This window comes from Capricornis sumatraensis, chromosome 18 (genome assembly GCF_032405125.1).
Source record: "Capricornis sumatraensis isolate serow.1 chromosome 18, serow.2, whole genome shotgun sequence".
NCBI lineage: Eukaryota > Metazoa > Chordata > Mammalia > Artiodactyla > Bovidae > Capricornis > Capricornis sumatraensis.
In genome coordinates this window covers 21,214,673-21,236,646 of record NC_091086.1, presented here as the reverse complement: position 1 = coordinate 21,236,646, position 21,974 = coordinate 21,214,673, and the positions used below count along the sequence as shown (strand labels likewise).

At 40.7% G+C, this 21,974-nt stretch overlaps 1 pseudogene; it reads left to right on the top strand.

Moving 5' to 3' along the window:
• Positions 1–362: 362 nt before the first annotated feature.
• LOC138094745 (U4 spliceosomal RNA) lies at positions 363–426 on the top strand (annotated as a pseudogene).
• Positions 427–21,974: the final 21,548 nt, after the last annotated feature.

The following is a 21,974-nucleotide window of genomic DNA, read 5'->3' as shown; positions in this document are numbered from 1 at the left end:
CAGGATGGTGAGTTATTCCATGCGCTCCTGCTAATTATCCCCATCCAGCTCCTTTCTTTCCTCACAGGTCGTTTAAATGTCTCCTCGTCTGGGTTAGAACTTGGGTGGATGCTGAATTCCCTTTTGTTTTCCTCCCCAGGGATGAATTTCTCATACGTAGGGTATTGTTTGTGGGGGTAAATTCTTTCATTTTAAAGGCCCTTGAGATGATTATCCCAAGAACTTGTCTCACTAGGCTCTTGAAGAGGATACTCACCATTTACTGAGTACACAGTAGGTGACAGATAATCTCCATGCTCTATCCCCTTTGACTCTCATAATGATTATACAAGGTCCTTGTAAGTCCCATTATATAGAGCAATAGCTTTGCGCAGTGGCAGTAGTGTAGCCAATGAGGTTTATCCAAGGCACGATTATTGCTAATTATTGCTATCTGAAAACAGATCAATAGCACGTAGGACATACACAATAAATGGAAGGGAAGACAAAGCCACATAGCCTACTGATTTCCTCAGTGTTTCTTTATAAACCAGAACACAAAATGATATAGTAAAAGGAGTTGATTCTGGACCAGGAGACCTGAATTCTTGTGTTAACATGAAAACCAACCAGCCCTCTGGTCTGGGCAAGACATTTTACCTTTGTGCACTTCTGCTCACTCAGTCTAAAAAATCCATGAATAGACTAGCAATTTCTATACACATGGCTCCTTCTTCCTCTAAATTTCTATGACTATTGCCTGCTTTCATACTATAACTATAGTTAATATTCATAATGTCAGACTCTCCAAGAATGAAGTCCTTGAACACAGCTAGTCCATCAGCACTGAATTGACATCCTTCACCACCCAGCTCTGGAGCACATCTAAGCCACATCTGGATAACAAATTAAGGTAGCCATAACACTTTACCCCTTCCAGGCTAATTCAGCATGCTGTAGCTTTTAAAGACAAGGTGAAGCAGAACTTCAAACCCTGTGGCATAATAACAGATTCAGTTGTCTCACTACCTTGGATCTGAGAGATTTCCTGACAAAAACAGATACTTGGTATTGTAGTTAGTTATTTATTTCTGCCCCCTGCCAAAACCCCCAAACTTAGTAGATGACAACAAATATTTACTATTATCTTTCATGATTCTGAGCCTTTAAAAACTCAGCTGGGTGTTTTTCTTTTATGGGGTCCCTCATATAATTTTAGCAGGATGGAGGCAGAGGCTGGGAGTCTTAAAAGATTTTTTCATTCACATGTGTGACAAATGAGCTGAGATAACTGTGGGCTTCTTGGTCATATCTCTGTCCGTGTGACTACCTTGGGCTTCCTCACAGCATGGTAGCCCTGGGGAAGTCAGATTTCTCATATCATAATGGATTTCCCCCTAAAGTGAGCATTGCAAGAGAGCCAGTCAAAAGCTATAAGCCTTCTTGTAAACTAACTTCACTTCTTCTGTAGGTCACAGCATTCACAGATTGGCCCAGACTCAAATATGTGGAGGCACAAATTCTAGTGCTCAGTGTGAGCAGTTTTTCCCTCCAGGAATGAAGGGATGGTAGTCATCTTGGGGACAAGTTAATTTACTTGGCCTATCTCAGAGCAAAATGAACTACAGTAAAGGTCAGTTAGATTCTCAACATTTCTCTCTTTTCCTTACACACACACAGGCACATGCATGCACACACTTACACAAACAGTTCCAAATGATGGCAATTATAGTACCATACTTGAACACCAAAGATGATTACATAAAGTAGGAATTACAGGTTTACTCCCATAAAGAATAGGTCACAGAAACCACTCTTCCATTTCTCTCTGAAATAACATTAAGCTCTGTCACTAATGGGAAAGGGAAAGCAACTTAAGTGAGGAAAATGTCTTCAGAAGAAAGAGTGATGACGGGTCAGTGATCTAGTCAGGTCCATCAGGATGGACACTGAATCCCAGTTATCTTAAGAGAAATCCAGATGTTCCCTTGAAACCATCCTTAAAGGAAGGTGAGCCAGCAGGATGAAGTCGTCAGACTCTATTCCAGACATCCACACCGATAAGCAGGCCTGAGGTGTGGCAGTTTTGCTGGGCAGGCTTAAGAACACTACGAAGCAAACTGAGGATCTGGACAGTATCACTATCAGGAAAGCATATCATAAACCTCAGAATGTGACACTGCCCCAAGAAAAATAGCAACCCAGAGGCCAGCTGAAAAACTGGAGATTCTGGAGTACAAACGCAGGTCAGATAGGAAAGGAGTGGTGAGCAAAGTCTGGATGGTGTGCTGGAACCCAAGAGGGATGGCATAAACACTGGAATTACAGGCCCCCAAAGGGCTGAGATGATCTGTAAAAGAAAATACCAGCAGCTCCCAGGGAGGAAGAAAGACTTAGGAGCCATCAGGGAAGCAGCACAGTGATCCTTTGGGTATGGATGCCAGAGCAGAGCTAGAATTACTGTGGCTTGGAGGTGACTCTAAAGGCCCCCCAAAGAAGCATTTCTTTCTCTTCATGACTCAGAGAAAGTCAGGAATGAATTCCCGAGACACGAAACTTAAGGAGATTTCTAGCCTCTAATTGGAATATTTAGGATTTGTCAGTCTTGAAATCTGATGGGCACTGCTAGGAGCTCTGTGGTTCTACGGGGTGGGAAGATGCAATAGAAAGTTATTTTCCTCTCTGGTTCTGCCTTCAGATGGGAATATGAGGCTTGTTCTTTACGCCATACAATTTTTAACACCAGAGGGCCCAATGGGTCAATCATAGTCCACCACCCAGCAGAGGAGCTAACTGGACCAATCTTCAGGTTAGAGTGCTCAGTTAAACCCGCCCCTCTGCCTCTTAAAGCACTCTCCCCTAATTCTCCATGAGCAGGGGAAATGCACGTGCATGAAGATGTTCACAGCAGCATTATTTATAAGTAGACAAACTCAGAGCTTCTCAAAGTTGATGCGCATCTCTTAGAGGTTTTCTTAAAGGGCAGATTTAGTAGATCTGGTGGGTCTGAGTGGGGCTCTCATCTCTGCATTTCTAGCAAGCTCTCAGGTGATATCCAGCTTATCAGGCCACACTTTGAGTCCCAAGGGGCTTACTTTATATGCACTGCTAAGTCTGCTGCCAAGTTGCTTCAGTTGTGTCCGACTCTGTGCAACCCCATAGACGGCAGCCCACCAGGCAGCTCCCCCGTCCCTGGGATTCTCCAGGCAAGAACACTGGAGTGGGTTGCCATTTCCTTCTCCAATGCATGAAAGTGAAAAGTGAAGGTGAAGCCGCTCAGTCGTGTCCGACTCTTCGCGACCCCATGGACTGCAGCCCACCAGGCTCCTCCGTCCATGGGATTTTCCAGGCAGGAGTATTGGAGTGGGTTGCCATTGCCTTCTCCATTATATGCAACTTTTTAAAAAAATCAAACACGTACATGACTAAATAAATGATAGGTATACCTCCTCTATGGAATACTGAAATGGATGTTAAAATGATTTCAAAAACAACTAATGTGAAAAAGTGTGTATGACATACAGTAAGGGAAAAACACAGGATACAAAATCGTATACATATTAGGATTGCAATTGTAAAAAAAAAAAATAGGGAAAACATTGGAAGCAAATCCAAAATTATTAACTGAATGGTTCTTTCAGGATACTGAGATTATGTTTCCCCCCCTCATTTTCAAGTTTTCCATCATGTTGCCACATTACTTTCATAGTCTAAAATTGCTGGTAAACCGGGGAATATTAGGTAATCATACATCCTGCTTTGCTAGAGTAGTCTCAGGTGCCTGTTGTCTCTACACAATTATTAATAGTGGTCCCTTCACTCCGAAAATGCTTTATGTAGTTGATAAATTCTGTGGCCATATTAGATACAGGAATGTCTGGAGGCTAGTTACGTGCTGTCTCGGTTACTCCAAAGCATGTGAAAAGCTGAACTGAAATGCCTGGAGAGAGTAGGCAGGGGATTGGGGGGGGGTCTCTGATGTGTACATTGTTTCAATTGATTTTTTAGAGCAGTTTAGGTTCATAGCAAAATTGAGAGGAAGATACAGAGATTTCCCATATACTCCCTCTCCCCACACACACACAGCCTCACCTATTGTCAACATGCTCCACCACCACAACTGAACCTACACTGACGCATCGTAGTCACTGAAAGAGCACAGTTTACATTAGGGTTCACTCTTGCTGTTGTACATCCTGCGGGTTTGGACAAAAGTATAATGAATGACATGTGTCTACCATTATAGCCTCATACACAATCGTTAAATTTCACTATCCTAAAAATCCTCTTGCACATTTGTTATAGGTGTATTTAGGTTGTGATATAAGACCTCAATAGTAAATGCATTAAAAAATGTTTGACACAACCATGAAAGCTAGCAATTTTGAAACAGGGGAGAGAGGAAGTCAGATAAATGTTTGCTGTGCTTTTTAAAACTCTTGCTTTTTAGTTAGCTCTTTCTGATCTTTTCTAACTGCACACCAGGAGTCATCTCGTAAGGTGAAATCTTAGGGCTGTGATTTTTCTCCTGCTGCTGCTGATCCTCTAAGACAGTAGAGGTCATGTTTGAAAAGGCTGATGATTTGATTCCTTTTTGCTGCTTTTGCTAATGCGTGGAATTTTTAGAGCCAGATTTTTTTCATTGTTGCCTTAAACCACGTAACTTACTAGGTCTTTTACTTTATACCTTATAAACCTGAATCAAACTAATGCTACTACTTATCAGTTAAATATTTTTAAAGTATTAAGAGGAAAACTTCAAAACAATTGAATTAACTAAATACAAACTGGATTTCCCTATAGCAAATTCTAAGGCACATTCCAATTTCACTGACTTGGAATTTTATCATACAGAATATTATCTTCAAAAATGTAAGCAATAAAAAAAAATATGTGAGCCATGGGGAAAAAAAAAAGTGAGCCATCAATTGCAGCTTGGAAAATATCTTATAAATATACCTTCTGTTGTAATTATTTTATACAAATTGAATTTAACTTGCAATGTTATTTCTTTTGTCTTTATGAGATTCATTAATTTTTTAATTCTTACAGAAATTAATATATGTTTCCCTCTCTCTCTTTCTCTCTCTCTCTCTCTCACACACACACACACACACCCTGGTGTGAAACACTCTAAGTCCTAGGCCCAAACTATTTGCTGTAAGTCCTTGTCTGCTAGTGATTAGGTAGGTGGCAGCCCAGAGAATGATGGTCTTTGTTCTTCTGTGCCCTCTGGTGTATATTCCATTTCACCTGTGTAGAGCTAAACTTACACCCCAAGGACAAATGACACTTAGGTGAATGACAATAGGTGATTCTAAATTGAGAACAGCTATTCAGTATGGGTGTAAGTTCTGATTGATGGTGCATTTAGAAGCAAAAAATAGAAGCCCATGGGGTGGATACTGGACTTCACCTTTCAGGTCATTTTAAAGAATAGGGAAAGAAAGACAGGAGAGTGGGAGGCCATAGTTTGCCATTCCAGGAAAACAAAGGAAAGAAAAAGACAATAGATAAAGCTGAAAAGCAATGGCCTCAGAGTATACAAGAAACAGAATAAGAGTGAAATAGAGTGTGAACAAACTCCAGGAAAAAAAAAAAGTTTAAAAATGCTTAGGGGACAAAGTGTTACTAAAGAAAGGAAATCCTAGCTTGTGAGACTTAACGTGAAACAAGAAGATAAAAATCCTTTATACAATCAGCAAACAAAAGCGAGGAAATATAAATTCTCAAATCCCATGGAGAGCCTGGAAGGGAAGTCAGCGAGACAATGCCGAACATGCAGTTGAGAGGATAAAGCATTTCTTTACCTCACTCTACACGAAAAGGAGATAAGGGCCAGGGTGAGACAGATTTTCCAGCAGAAGGGTAGGGAACTGTTGCAATGCTTCTTCCTTACCACAAAAAACTAACAGAACACCCAGTTCCAATGAACAGGATTCTCTCAGAAAGACAAAATCCATTCCTATAGCAAACACGGGTGAGGTCCATGAAGGTGGAAGGAAGAGAGGCTGCCCACTATGGCACCACATGAAATATCTGTCAACTCACTGTTGAAGGAAAATCAATAAGGACCTTAGAATTTGTGGGAGCAGCCTCTTTTGAGGGAAGACACTGGGGTTTTCGGGAGGTGCGGTCTGAGTAATTGGAAAGTTGGATCGTTGGAACACTGAGACCATGAGTCTCTCACCCATAACCACAATTTTGAGAGGAAATTAAGATTGTTTAAAATAAAGAATCAAATTTACTTAAAAACATTTACTTAAATGTCTCGGCATGTACTTAAAAACAGTACACACACACACAAAAGACCTGGATTCCAAGAAGTCCACCAAGGTCTTACAAACTTGAGGGAAAAAAGAAATGCCTGACATGAGATTGAAGCCAAAAATATTTCCCCTTGGCCAAAAAGCATTTAAAGTTCATTTCTCATAATGAAACACAAATTTGGCACATATACAGAATGTTTATTTTTTCAAATGGCTGAAAAAGTAGGTAACCAAAACATACAATGTCAATGAACTATGTCCATTAATTTATCCTGGCTATGGATAATCAGATATGGAGTACCCTGAAAGCAATCATGTGAGTGACCTGAATAATTGCATAGGGGCATTTTTGTAGTTGGGCCTTAGAACCACTAGTAACTCTCGTCTCTAACAAAGTGTCCTCATTGTTCACCGGCAAAATGGACTCTGCGATAATACTGCTTTTCTCTATACTGGCTTTTTTTTTTTAATGCTCCGAAAAAGGTCCAAGCTTTTCTAAGATGCAGTTTTGAAAACAACAAGAGGCTTGGCAATTCAGTTCAAATTACTTTGTATACAAACTTGAGTTTCAATGATACAGACAGAAGAGGAAGTGTTTCTGGTTTTGCTTTGTGTGTGTGTGTGTTTCACTGAGTGTGTGTTTTCTTGAGAAATCTTTCCTAGTTAGAAAAAAGCCATCAAAGAGTTTTCACAAGCTGTAGGGAGTCTTGCCTACATCTTGATTTTCCTCTTTCTTTTCCTTCTTGGTTTCTGATTGATTTAGAAATTTTCAATTTCTAAAGGAAAGATCCAAGTACTGTGGGTACAGGCAAATACAATTTGCATTTTCCCTAGTAAAATGCATATTTCCTTCCCACAGTTAGAGAGCGGTCTAGAGCAAGAAAAGAAGGCCATCTCTCTGATTGGAGCACAAATAAATAGATAATTAAAGCCTTTTGATGTGCATGAGCAGACAGCTTAAAGAAGATTATTGATAGACTTTCGTGCTCTTTGATGGACTGTGTGGAAATAGCTTTTTCCTTAAACCAAAATAATAATGAAAAATAATGTTGGTAAAATAGTGGTTAAAAACTGAAGCTTTGGGGAATATTTAATTTGTACTTAGGTGGTTATGTGTCTTTAAAAATCTGTTTAGACTGTGTAAACACACATTTTACTAAAATGTCCTTTTTATATCCCTTTTTTCTCTTTTTTTGGATAGTACTATTATGGCCAAAGAAATGGCCCTTAGTTTTTCTATATGACCAATGAAAACCAAAGTTAATTATACTCAGAATTATTCTATAAGGTTTTTTGCCCAACAGATGTGTTTCTGGCTAGCAAGCTGTAAATTTATTTAAACTGCATGTTTGCCTGGTGTTTAGTTCTAAACTCCAACATATCAGTCTATTTCACTAAATCATAAAAACTTTTTGAAACAAGAAAAAACTGCTGTTATTTCAAAAGAAGAAAAGGTAAGAAAAGACATATAAAGTATGGTTTCCTTGTTTTTGTTAAGATTACAGTTTTAATTTGTTATGGAACACTTCTGTTAAACCAGGAAATCCTGCTAGAACTCAAATTTGTTGCATTATTTGAGATGAACATACTTTTAGTTTGTAGTGAATCTCCTTATTCAAAAGCTATTCGGAATAAAAAGCCCAGTCTAGAAAGTAAACCTTATAGTTTGTGTTTTTAAAAGAACTAATTTACTGGTAGGAAATTCTTCTTAGAAAAACCACAGTGACTTTTCAAACGCTATTTTTTAAGAAGACCCCTAAGGGTCATTTGTCTGTAAAAATAAGGACTAGGCTGCCTCCAAGGGCTGTGCCTTTCATTTACTCTCACCCAGGCATTCCAGTCAATCAAAGCAGGGCCCATCCTCTGGCTCCCGTTGCCTACACACATTTTTGCCTAATTTTGCCTAATTTTGGCCAACTCCCCCTCTTCTCTTCATCTTCCCTTGTTCTTCCTTTGTTCTCTTCTCGGTTTTCTAAAGGAAAAACTATAGCATTTAATTTGATAAGTAGATATAAATAAAATTCCCTTTTAGCTTTTAAAAACTGATTCCCAAAGGTACAGGAAAACCTTAAATTGTGAAATGTCAAAATGTCACTGAGATGACTCTTTAGCTGTTTAAATATATATGTTATTTTATATAAACAGACACATAATAAAGTTATACCCTATTCATTAGAAATTCATTAGGAATTTACAAAATTCAACCTGGTTGAGATCAGAATTTATCTTTTTAGTCTTTAGAAATGATTTTACATGGAAGTAATATCATAAAAGATAATAGCATTAAGTTTAAATTACTTAAGACTGTCTAAGGCCAAATGAATATTGTTTTCTACTCAACAGAAAGCATCCAATAAGAAATCTTGGTAACCTTTTCTTAGCAGTTAATGTGAGTTATTTTTGATTTTGAAAGCAAGACCTACATACATTTTGAAAAATACCTGTGTAGCCAGTTAGACTGTTAGATCTCTTTCTCACAGTGTGATGAAAGAAAAAAAAAACCAGACTTTGAAGTTAAATGTTTGACCCCTGGCTCTATCACCCACTAATTTAATAGCTTTGGACAAACTTCTTCAAGCCTCAACTCTCTATCTATAAATAGGGATAATAATACCTACGCCAGTGACTTGTTTTAAGTGTACAGTGCTAGATCCCTACTATGAGATTAGTCATGTATGTTTCCTGCCTGTCCCTCAGCTCTCGGTGACCAGTTTCTTTGCAGTGATCTGAAGAGAGGAGATGCAGGAAAAAGACAGAGGAGGGAAGCTTTTGTCAGCTGGTGTTAATGAGTTGACTCAAATACAGTTGAAAGAAGAGTGATATACCTCCCTACCAACAGTGTGGCATTCTAGAATGTTTTCTCTCAACTGTGATTAGAGCTTCTTTTCCGCTCCAAGATGAGTTTTAAATGAATAAAAATGCTGAAGGGTATGGAAAGCTATGAGATAATTGGCAGTGCAATTATTACATGCCCAACATATTTTGGGAATGACCCTTCAATACCCTTATGGCGGAAAGTGAAAGCCTCTTGATGAAAGTGAAAGAGGAGAGTGAAAAAGTTGGCCTAAAGCTCAACATTCAGAATAAAAGATCATGGCATCCGTCCCATCACTTCATGGGAAATAGATGGGGAAACCGTGGCAGACTTTATTTTTTGGGCTCCAAAATCACTGCAGATGGTGATTGCAGCCATGAAATCAAAAGACACTTACTCCTTGGAAGAAAAGTTGTGACCAACCTAGATAGTATATTCAAAAGCAGAGACATTACTTTGCCGACTAAGGTCCATCTAGTCAAGGCTATGGTTTTTCCTGTGGTCATGTATGGATGTGAGAGTTGGACTGTGAAGAAGGCTGAGTGCCAAAGAATTGCTGCTTTTGAACTGTGGTGTTGGAGAAGACCCTTGAGAGTCCCTTGGACTGCAAGGACATCCAACCAGTCCATTCTGAAGGAGATCAACCCTGGGATTTCTTTGGAAGGAATGATGCTAAAGCTGGAACTCCAGTACTTTGGCCACCTCATGTGAAGAGTTGACTCATTGGAAAAGACTCTGATGCTGGGAGGGATTGGGGGCAGGAGGAGAAGGGGACGACAGAGGATGAGATGGCTGGATGGCATCACGGACTCGATGGACATTGAGTCTGAGTGAACTCCGGGAGTTGGTGATGGACAGGGAGGCCTGGTGTGCTGCGATTCATGGGGTCGCAAAGAGTCTGACACGACTGAGCGACTGAACTGAACTTCAATACCAAGGTATGGGCTTCCCTTGTGGCTCAGCTGGTAAAGAATCCGCCTGCAATGCAGGAGACCTGGGTTCGATCCCTGGGTTAGAAAGATCCCCTGGGGAAGAGAACAGCTACCCACTCCAGTATTCTGGCCTGGAGAATTCCATGGACTGTATAGTCCAGGGGTCGCAAAGAGTTGGACATGACTAAGTGAGTTTCACTTCACTATGATCTTCTAACACAGGTTCATTCACTCATTCATCAGTCATTCAACTAGTGTTTATTATGTGCCTGTCAAGTCCCCAGCACTGCACTAGGTATTCAAAGATTTAGCCCTGAGGCACATTACAGCATCATTTACAGACATATAAACAAGTGCCCTAAAGTCCTGGCACTCAAGGTGTAGCCTGTGGGCCAGCTACATTGGTATCTCCTGGGAGCTTGCTAGAAATTCAGCATCTTGGTCTCTTTTAACTTTGGTTAAGAAGTAAGTATTGTCTCACTGTGACCAATGATCTTATTTGACCAAGTATTTCAAAGTTTTTTGACAAACTTCCCAAATACCAAATTTTAATTAACATTCTTTTGACTTCCAGCTAATGTTGGGATGCTTTAGAGGGCATCTCAGAGAAAAATGTTTAACTAATATGATTTGGTATATTAAATTACATAAAGCCCATTACTACACGAGCAATAAACTGACTTAAGATATACTGTATAGATGAATGTTATTAATATAGACATTCTAAAAATTATATAAAGTTTCTAAAATTTGGATAAGTCCTGGTATAATGCTATAGTTCTAGTTGTTATCTTGACAAGTTGTATGTCACAACAGTAACCAAGCTTCTATATCAATTACACTGTAATCAGATGTCTAAACATGACTTTTCAGTCTTTTGTCATTCATAGACAATTATTATTGTACTCTGATGGTGTTACAAAAGTGCTTTATCTTCAGGAAGATTCATAGAAAGACTACAGAAGCAGTTACAACAGTTCCACATTAAGATGATGTCTGTGCAGGAATTCCAGCCCAAACCTACCTAAAACAAGAAGCTGTCCTGCCCTTTGGGGCCTCTAGATCAGGCTTCAAAAGATTTTTACTTTCTGACAGGCAGAGTTGATGCCCCTACTTAGTCCTGAAGCAGCTACAGAAAACAGACTATCCCCTTCTGCTTCTCAAAAGATTATGGGAGTAAAATTTCTAAGTGGGGAATGAAACGGAAGGGAAAGGGGGAGGGCAGAACCTTTACAAGAATGACAGTCATCGAGGACACAACATACAGTGGTTAGAACCAACTAGGTCCAAGATGGCGGAACTGATTTCCACTGAACCTTGAGCCTTAATATACTTTCACACTATATGAGCAAGCTACCCACAACACACCCTCAGGTGACAGTTCCAAGGCTGACCATAAAGGCCAGAAAGTGGGCAGTGGCCCAAATTCCTGGAAATCTCTGTCTCTTCCCCAAAATAGCTGGAATACTCTTCCCACTCATTAGCTTATGAAACTACCCACCCCCTATAAAAACTCACAACACCGGGCCCTGACCCCTCTCACTTTCTGAGATCGCCCACACGCTGTCTCTGGAGTGTTTATCTCCCTAAATAAACCTCTTTCACTTAATGAAAAAAAACAGAAATTCAGCATCTGAGGCCCCAGTTTGGGCCTAATGAATCAGAATCTGCATTTTAACAAGGCTACAAGGTGATTTGTATGTACATTATAACTTTAAAAGTAGTGCCTTAAATGGGACTTAATTAAAAGCTTTTGAACAGCAAAGGAAACCACAAACAAAATCAAAAGACAACCTACAGACTGGGAGAAAATATTGGTAAACAATGCTACAGATAAGGGATTAATTTGCAAAATAGAAAAAGTTTAAAATATATATATATAAACAACAACAACAAAAAAAAAACAATAAAAAATGGGCAGAAGACCTAAGTAGACACTTTTTTGAAAGAAGACATACAGATGGTCAACAGATACATGAAAAGATGCTCAACATCACTAATTATTACAGAGATGTAAATCAAAACTACAATGAAGTATTATCTCACATCAGTCAGAATGGTCATCATCAAAAAGTTTACAAATAATGAATGCAGGAGAGGGTGTGGAAAGAAAGGAATCTTCCTACACTGTTGGTGGGAATGTAAATTGGTGTAGCCACTATGAAAAAGAGTATGGAGATTCCTTAAAAAACTAAAAGCAAAGGAGAAAAGGAAAGATATAAGCATCTGAATGCAGAGTTCCAAAGAATAGCAAGAAGACATAAGAAAGCCTTCTTCAGCGATCACTGCAAAGAAATAGAGGAAAACAACAGAATGGGAAAGACTAGAGATCTCTTCAAGAAAATTAGAGATACCAAGAGAGCATTTCATACAAAGATGGGCTCAATAAAGGACAGAAATGGTATGGACCTAACAGAAACAGAAGATATTAAGAAGAGGTGGCAAGAATACACAGAAGAACTGTACAAAAAAGATCTTCACGACCCAGATAATTATGATGATGTGATCACTAATCTAGAGCCAGACACCCTGGAATGTGAAGTCAAGTGGGCCTTAGAAAGCATCACTATGAACAAAGCTAGTGGAGATGATGGAATTCCAGTGGAGCTGTTTCAAATCCTGAAAGATGATGCTGTGAAAGTGCTGCACTCAATATGCCAGCAAATTTGGAAAACTCAGCAATGGCCACAGGACTGGAAAAGGTCAGTTTTCATTCCAATTCCAAAGAAAGGCAATGCCAAAGAATGCTCAAACTACCGCACAAATGCACTCATCTCACATGCTAGTAAAGTAATGCTCAAAATTCTCCAAGACAGGCTTCAGCAATACGTGAACCGTGAACTCCCTGATGTTCAAGCTGGTTTTAGAAAAGGCAGAGGAACCAGAGATCAAATTGCCAACATCCGCTGGATTATCAAAAAAGCAAGAGAGTTCCAGAAAAACATCTCTTTCTGCTTTATTGACTATGCCAAAGCCTTTGACTGTGTGGATCACAATAAACTGTGGAAATTTCTGAAAGAGATGGGCATACTAGACCACCTGACCTGCCTCTTGAGAAACTTGTATGCAGGTGAGGAAGCAACAGTTAGAACTGGACATGGAACAACAGATTGGTTCCAAATAGGAAAAGGAGTACATCAAGGCTGTATATTGTCACCCTGCTTATTTAACTTATATGCAGAGTACATCATGAGAAATGCTGGGCTGGAAGAAACACAAGCTGGAATCAAGATTGCTGGGAGAAATATCAATAACTTCAGATATGCAGATGACACCACCTTTATGGCAGAAAGTGAAGAGGAGCTTAAAAGCCTCTTGATGAAAGTGAAAGAGGAGAGTGAAATAGTTGGCCTAAAGCTCAACATTCAGAAAACAAAGATCATGGCATCCGGTCCCATCACTTTATGTCAAATAGATGGGGAAACAGTGGAAACAGTGTCAGACTTTATTTTTTTGGGCTCCAAAATCACTGTAGATGGTTACTGCAGCCATGAAATTAAAAGACGCTTACTCCTTGGAAGAAAAGTTGTGACCAACCTAGATAGTATATTCAAAAGCAGAGACATTACTTTGCTGACTAAGGTCTGTCTAGTCAAGGCTATGGTTTTTCCTGTGGTCATGTATGGATGTGAGAGTTGGACTGTGAAGAAGGCTGAGTGCCAAAGAATTGCTGCTTTTGAACTGTGGTGTTGGAGAAGACCCTTGAGAGTCCCTTGGACTGCAAGGACATCCAACCAGTCCATTCTGAAGGAGATCAACCCTGGGATTTCTTTGGAAGGAATGATGCTAAAGCTGAAACTCCAGTACTTTGGGCACCTTATGCGAAGAGTTGACTCATTGGAAAAGACTCTGATGCTGGGAGGGATTGGGGGCAGGAGGAGAAGGGGATGACAGAGGATGAGATGGCTGGATGGCATCACTGACTTGATGGACCTGAGTCTGAGTGAACTCCAGGAGTTGGTGATAGACAGGGAGGCCTGGTGTGCTGCGATTCATGGGGTCGCAAAGAGTCTGACATGACTGAGCGACTGAACTGAACTGACTAATATTATCCTGCAATTCCACTCCTAGGTGTATTATCTGGAAAAAACTCTAAAGATACATGCACCCCAGTGTTCACAGCAGCACTATTTACAACACAGAAGCAACCTAAGTGTCCAGGGACTGACGAATGGGAAAAAACGATGTGGTATACACATACGGTGGAATATTATTCAGCCATAACAATGAAATAATGCCATTTGCAGCAACATGGATAGACCTAAAGATTATGTATGTCAGAGAAAGACAATATCATATGATATCACTTACATGTGAAATCTTAAAAAATGATATAAACACACATTTATAAAACAGAAATAGACTCAAGACATAGAAAACAAACTGATGGTTATGAGAGGGAATAGAGGGGGCTGGAGATAAATTAGGAGTTTGGGATTAACAGACACACACTACTGTATATAAGATAGGTAACCAATAAGGATCTACTATATAGCACAGAGAACTATATGCAATGACTTATTATAACCTATAATGGAAAAGACTCTGAAAATATACACAAAAGTATAACTGAATCACTCTGCTGTACACCTGAACCTAACAAAACATTGTAGTTCAGTTCAGTCGCTCAGTCGTGTCCAACTCTTTGCCATCCCATGGACTGCAGCATGCCAGGCCTCCCTGTCCATCACCAGCTCATGGAGTTCACTCAAACTCATGTCTATTGAGTCAGTGATGCCATCCAACCATCTCATCCTCTGTTGTCCCCTTCTTCTCCCGCCTTCAATCTTTCCCAGCATCAGAGTCTTTTCTCATGAGTCAGCTCTTCACATCAGGTGGCCAAAGTATTGGAGTTTCAACTTAAGCATCAGTCCTTCCAATGAATATTCAGGACTGATTTCCTTTAGGATGGACAGGTTGGACCTCCTTGCAGTCCAAGGGACTCTCAAGAGTCTTCTCCAACACCACAGTTCAAAAGCATCAATTCTTCAGTGCTCAGCTTTCTTTATAGTCCAGCTCTCACATCCATACATGACTACCAGAAAAACCATAGCCTGGACTAGACGAACCTTTGCTGACAAAGTAATGTCTCTGCTTTTGAATATGCAGTCTAGGTGGGTCAAAACTTTCCTTCCAAGGAGTAAGCGTCTTTTAATTTCATGGCTGTAGTCACCATTTGCAGTGATTTTGGAGCCCAAAAAATAAAGTTTGCCACTGTTTCCTCTGTTACCCCATCTATTTGACATAAAGTGATGGGACTGGATGTCATGATCTTAGTTTTCTGAATGTTGAGCTTTAAGTCAACTTTTTCACTCTTCTCTTTCACTTTCAGAGGCTCTTTAGTTCTTCACTTTCTGCCAGAAAAGTGGTATCAACTGCATATCTGAAGTTATTGATATTTCTCCCAGCAATCTTGATTCTAGCTTGTGCTTCATCCAGCCCAGCTTTTACCATGATGTACTCTGCATATAAGTTAAATAAGCAGGGTGACAATATACAGCCTTGACGTACTCCTTTTCCTATTTGGAACCACTCTGTTGTTCCATGTCCGGTTTTAACTGTTGCCTCCTGACCTGCATATAGGTTTCTCAAGAGGTAGGTCAGGTGGTCTGGTATGCCCATCTCTTTCAGAATTTTCCACAGTTTATTGTGATCCACACAGTCAAAGGCTTTGGCATAGTCAATAAAGCAGAAATAGATGTTTTTCTGGAACTCTCTTGCTTTTTCCATGATCCAGCGGATGTTGGCAATTTGATCTCTGGTTCCTCTGCCTTTTCTAAAACCAGCTTGAACATCAGGAAGTTCATGGTTCACATATTGTTGAAGCCTGGTTTGGAGAATTTTGAGCATTTCTTTACTCGCGTGTGAGATGAGTGCAACTGTGTGGTAGTTTGAACATTCTTTGGCATAACCTTTCTTTGGGATTGGAATGAAAACTGACCTTTTCCAGTCCTGTGGCCTCTGCTGAGTTTTCCAAATTTGCTGGCATATTGAGTGCAACACTTTCACAGCATCATCTTTTAGGATTTGAAATAGCTCCACTGGAATTCTATCACCTCCACTAGCTTTGTTTGTAGTGATGCTTCCTAAGGTCCACTTGACTCCCATTCCAGGGTGTCTGGCTCTAGGTGAGTGATCACACCATTGTTATTATCTGGGTCATGAAGATATTTTTTGTACAGTTCTGTGTATTCTTGCCACCTCTTATTATCTTCTGCTTCTGTTAGGTCCATACCATTTCTGTTCTTTATTGAGCCCATCTTTGCATGAAATGTTTCCTTGGTATTTCTAATTTTCTTGAGGAGATCTCTAGTCTTTTCATTCTATTGTTTTCTTCTATTTCTTTGCATTGATCTCTGAGGAAGGCTTTCTTATCTCTCCTTGCTATTCTTTGGAACTCTGCATTCAAATGGGTATATCTTTCCTTTTCTCCTTTGCCTTTTGCTTCTCTTCTTTTCACAGCTATTTGTAAGGCCTCCTCAGACAGCCATTTTGCTTTTTTGCATTTCTTCTTCTTGGGGATGGTCTTGATCCCTGTCTCCTGTACAATGTCACAAACCTCCATCCATAGTTCATCAGGCACTCTGTCTATCAGATCTAGCCCCTTAAATCTATTTCTCACTTCCACTGTATAGTAGTAAGAGATTTCATTTAGGTCATACCTGAATAGTCTAGTGGTTTTCCCTACTTTCTTCAATTTAAGTCTGAATTTGGCAATAAGGAGTTCATGACATGAGCCACAGTCAGCTCCCAGTCTTGTTTTTGCTGACTGTATAGAGCTTCTCCACCTTTGGCTGCAAAGAAATCCAAGATCAAACTGTCAGCAGCCTTGGTTCCTTCTGAGGGCTAAAGGAGAATCAGTTCCATGCCTTTCTCCTGGCTTCTGGTGGCCTTTGTCATCCCCTGGCTTGTAGATGGTATTCTTCTGTGTCTTCGCCTGGTCTTTCCTCTCTGCAAGTCTATCTACAACCAAATTTAGTCTTTTTATAAGGACACCAGTCATTTTGCATTAGGGCTCACTCTAGTGACCACATCTTAACTTGACCATCTGCAAAACTCTATTTCCAAATAAGGGACTGGGATTAGGACTTCAACATCTTTTGGGGGGACAAAATGCAATCCTTAGCATGACCTTTGACACCTCAACTTGAAAATGATTAGGTATTAGTGAAACAAGCTGGGCATTTCAGGTGGTAGAACCAGAGTTGTTAGTAAAGGCTAGGTAATGAAATGAGCATAAGGAATCACATCTCTCAGTAACCACAGTTGAAGGATAAGAGCAAACGGAAGGTGAGGGAAGGAAGGAGGCAGATTTACTAGAAAACTAAGTAGGTCTAAAAATGCTGCAACAGAACTGAACTTTTCATTCTGTAGGCAATGGAGACCCAAATGGAGGGCTCCAACCTTCAGTGATGTGGCCCGGTTTCCAGCTCCCTGGAAGCAGGACGCAGAGCAGACTGAGCTGGCCTCTGGAGTCAAGTCACCAGCGAAGAGGTCACTACACTGGTCTCTGTGAGAGATGAGGAGGGCCTGAGCTGGGGCAATTCAGATAGGATGAAGAGTGGGGGAAATGAAAGTCATGAGGAGATGGTGATGTCAGCCCTGGGCTTGTTGCTTAGTCTGCTTATGGGGGGAAAACCGACCTCAGGGGCAGCATGTTGGACTTGGGACTTGTGTTCCTTCAAGAAGAGAGTTTGGCCCAATGAGAAAGCAAGACAAAGGATGCTCCCCCTCTATACCCCGAATGCCTGGTAATCAACCTACGGACACATCAGCAGAGCTTCCTGGCAACATTCAGACACAGTTGCAGCAGGAGAAACACTCATGACTCTTCTGGGATTCAGATCAAAGAGTAAAGAAGAAGAACCTGGAATGAAAGGCAGTCTCTATCTCACCAGAAACTTTAGGAATCAGCTTAGAATCTTATCTTCCCCAAACCTTGGAGGTGAGCCAGCTCTTAAAGAAGGGTATTAGAAGAAAAACACCCAAGTATCAAATGGCTCAGACGATTTGATAAACACGTGTGCTCACTGGGAGGCAAGGCTGCTCTGGGAGTCCCTCCATGGCTGGGAAGTTAGAGAGCATTGCTCTAGTCCACATTCTGTCTCACTCTCTGTAAGCCGTTGGTTCTGCATCCACTTACCTGCTGAACACAAGGTTTGGCGGCCTTGGACTGTGGTAAGGCATGCCTCAGCGTGATGCAGAAAGCTCCCAAATTGCATGTGGTTCTCGTAGGGTCCTTGAGCCAAGTCCTCTCCTAAGCTGACAGACAACACAGACAACTTAAGGGACAAAGAGAAATGACATAGCAGCTAAAACTGAGAAATTTCTCATGATTACACCCTCCTAGCTTAGACACTTTTTCTGTAAAAGTCCAGATATTAAATATTTTATATTTTGTGGGCCACATACACTCTCTATTCCATATTATTTGCTTTTAGTGTTTTTTTCTAACAGCACTTTAAAAATGTAAAAAAATCATTTTTAGTTTGTGGGCTGCACGATATCAGGGTACAGACGATAGTTTGCTGACCCCTGGCTTAAAGCTGACCTATGAAGCCATGGAAAACAACAGATATGCAATCTATCTTGCTTAATCACTTGAGACATTTGAGTTTTTATTCTCACCTCTTTCCACCATAGAGTCTGATTCATTGGGCTCTTGCAGTTAGCTGACATAAGAACTCTCCAAGAATTCAGAAGCAAAGCTTGTGTGGCCTGCCTTCTTATAAACAAACACACTCTAAGGTCTGAGGTGCAAAGTGATTGATGTGCAGGAAGCAAAAGGCCTCTAGTCTTCTACTCACTACCTTAAAACCCTGACCACTATCTTTTTTTTTTTTTAACTTTTTGGCCTCACCCTGTGGCACATGAGATCTTGGTTCCCCAACCAAGGATTGAACTTGCATCCCCTCCATTGGAAGCATGAAGTCTTAACTCCTGGACAGCCAGGAAAGTCCCATGAGCACTAGCAAGGAAAGAGGAGCCCCACTGAGAAGCGTAAGAAAAGGCCTGCCTCTGAGATGGCATGACTTTACGTTCCCCGAACAGTCATGGGTTATGCTTCCAATTAGCTCCAACCCTCCCTACATCCTGCAGAGAAACTCTTGGCCAGTTCACACGTGTTAGGTGTTACATTAGTAGCACACATCATGGTATCGATACAACAGGCCTGGTGTTTGCTTTCTGACTCATGGACATGGTTTCCGTGGAACTACAAGCACGCAACCCCAACAATGCCCAGTCTGTTCAAGGTACAGACTATTTTAGGAGCGTCTGGCTTAAAGCAGAGTAGATTAAATGGAAATAATCAGAGAAAGAAGTATTACAAAAAAATTTTTATGGATAGATCTCAGTTCCAAACCCAAATCTCTATTCTAACATCAAACAATGCAGATACTACTATGAATTTATATGGATGCAATGGGGTGAACTGGAGTTAGTGAACTCTAGCATATACGCAAAGACAACAATATATGATGAACAATATAGCCCCGGGTGTTTGTGTATTTTATCCTAGAAGCATTGATAAAACAGTTGATTTGAGCATATGCAAAGACAGATATGTGCCTGGAAATCGACAGAGGAAACAAAAACAGACTGTGTACCCTTCACACCGAGGAAAAAGATGGAGCCCTTTGTTGTCTTCTCCTTTCCTTCTCACCCCCCAGCCCTGCTAGAACCCTGCTCTCAGGTGCTGAACTCCGTTCTCGGTTTACAGTGAGCATCCTGCCAAGAACCGAAAGGAAAACAATGTGCCTGTCATTCGAGCATCTGGGAATTGTTTTGTCACATGAGCCCAGACAAAGCCACGCTCACCACAGGTCAGACTGCTCCTTGGCTATATACATGGGTGTTTCTCCATGTGCCTCAGAATCCCCTCAGCGTGACCTCACCATTGTGTTATCCAGAAAAGTATCAGCTGAAAAATAAAGGCCCACTTTTCAGCTATTGTATTGCTGGCTTGTTTTATGTCCAGAAATATTCTATTTAAATACAGCTTTTGTAGAACTTGGAAAATGCTCACTATAATTGCTAAAATGTCAATGTAAACCCTCTTGGCTTTGGGATTTAAATATATCCATGAGCTACTATCGAACTGCGCAAGTTGAAAATTGTCTGCAAAGAAATAAAAGTGACAAATATGGCAGGAACATACAATAGTACAAATGATGAAAAGTAAATTGCCCTTTGAATTATGCTCATTTAACAACTGAAAACATTGTACTGCACATAAGGGATTTTATGAGGCATAGCATTTTAACTGCTGTTTCTCAGTGCAGCCCTCTATCCATTCCATCTCCCTCTAAAATGCCATAACCCAATGCCCTGCAACTGTGAAGGAAGGACAAATTTTGAGTTATAAAGCTGGGCTCTGCCACGTACAGCTGCCTTCTTAGAATAGTACAGCCCACTGCCAAAATAAATGAACAGCATCTTTTTGTGGAACTTACTGTCAGAAACCCTCTAGCCTCACGTCTACAAGCTTGATTGGTAACAGAAGCAACCCAAGGAAAACTATGTGATGCCTGGTCTCTGCTTAATGGTGCCGTCTGTGCATTTGTTATTCAGACCCAGCTTTTCATAGCAACCATTGAATATGCAAAGTTGAATTTAGGGATGCCAGAGTTAATTAACACCAGCTCCAGTTGATGGCAAGCTTTGTAAACAATCAGGATTCTAACTTCTCTAGACTTGAATTTGGGAGCCTGACAATTTTTATCCCTTGGAGTTAGGAATTTTGTATAAAGTACAACTAGATGATATCAGGTCATATTTACTTGCCAAAAGATGGAACACCAATTGGTAAGGATGCCTGCACACCTACAGGCTACTGGATGAAGGAGGATTTCATTTTTAATGGTTGGCAGTAATACCTCGTTTAAATTCAGAGGGAGGCCCAGGCTTTCCCTCTGTGGAGGGGCAATAATCTGAGGCAGGCTCTTCAGGAATCCTAGGCTGTGACTTCCTTTTGCTGATCTTCCTTGCACACACTCAAGAATAACTACTACTTTGCTGTTCTCAGTGACCATGCAGCTGGATGCAACAGAAGAGGGTTTCATTTTTTCCATGTTATACGCTGTGCCCTGAAGATACTGCAGAGGTTTAGCATCTTGCCAAAGGCAAATTTCCCCCATATTCTCCCCAATCTACGTACTTCACAGCTCCATACAAACCGTTCCCCTTACACAAAACTCTCAGTTGCCACAGAAACACCCATCTCTTATCTGATACCTGGCATTTGAGACTCAGCACTTCCAAGTTTAGAAACCAGGCAGCTTCTGCTCTCTGAAATGAGACGAGACTCCAGTGAATTTTCATTTTTCCAGAGGTTGAATGTCCGGGTTGCTGCTCTTCCTCTGGCCACTTGCCTTTGGCATTTTGCTGCCCATTCAGGCACTGCCACCAGAGCCTGGGCAAGAGAAGTAAATGAAGTTAGGATTCAAATCTGCCAATTTGGTTCCTCCTTAGATTCTGCCTGGTAAAAGATTTGGCCAAGAAAGGTGACATGTCTAAACCATTTTTTTGGTAATTGGAGGATAATTGCCTTACAATATTGTGCTAGTTTTCACTGTACAACAACATCAATCAGCTATATACATACACATATCCCCTTCCTCTTCAGCCTCCCTCCCACTGCCCCAGCCCACTCCTCGAGGTCATCATGGAGCTCTGAGCTGTGTTCCCTATGTTTCTAAACTATTTTAAAGTGTAAATTATCTATGAGTTGTAGCCATTTGACAACTTGAAAGTCAGTGACTAAAACGATTTTTAAACCTTTCGTAAATGAACAACTTACTCCAACAAACTAGGAGGACCGTGGACAAGTCAGGAGTCAAAGAAAATGAATCAAGAACCTGAATATGGAGAAAGCTGAAAACTGTGTTGCTGGACCTAGACAAGGAAAGGCTCAGTGCAGTTTCCTGATGCACAATATGAAGGAGTTACATTTAATGAGAGCTGCAGTTCCTTCCAGCT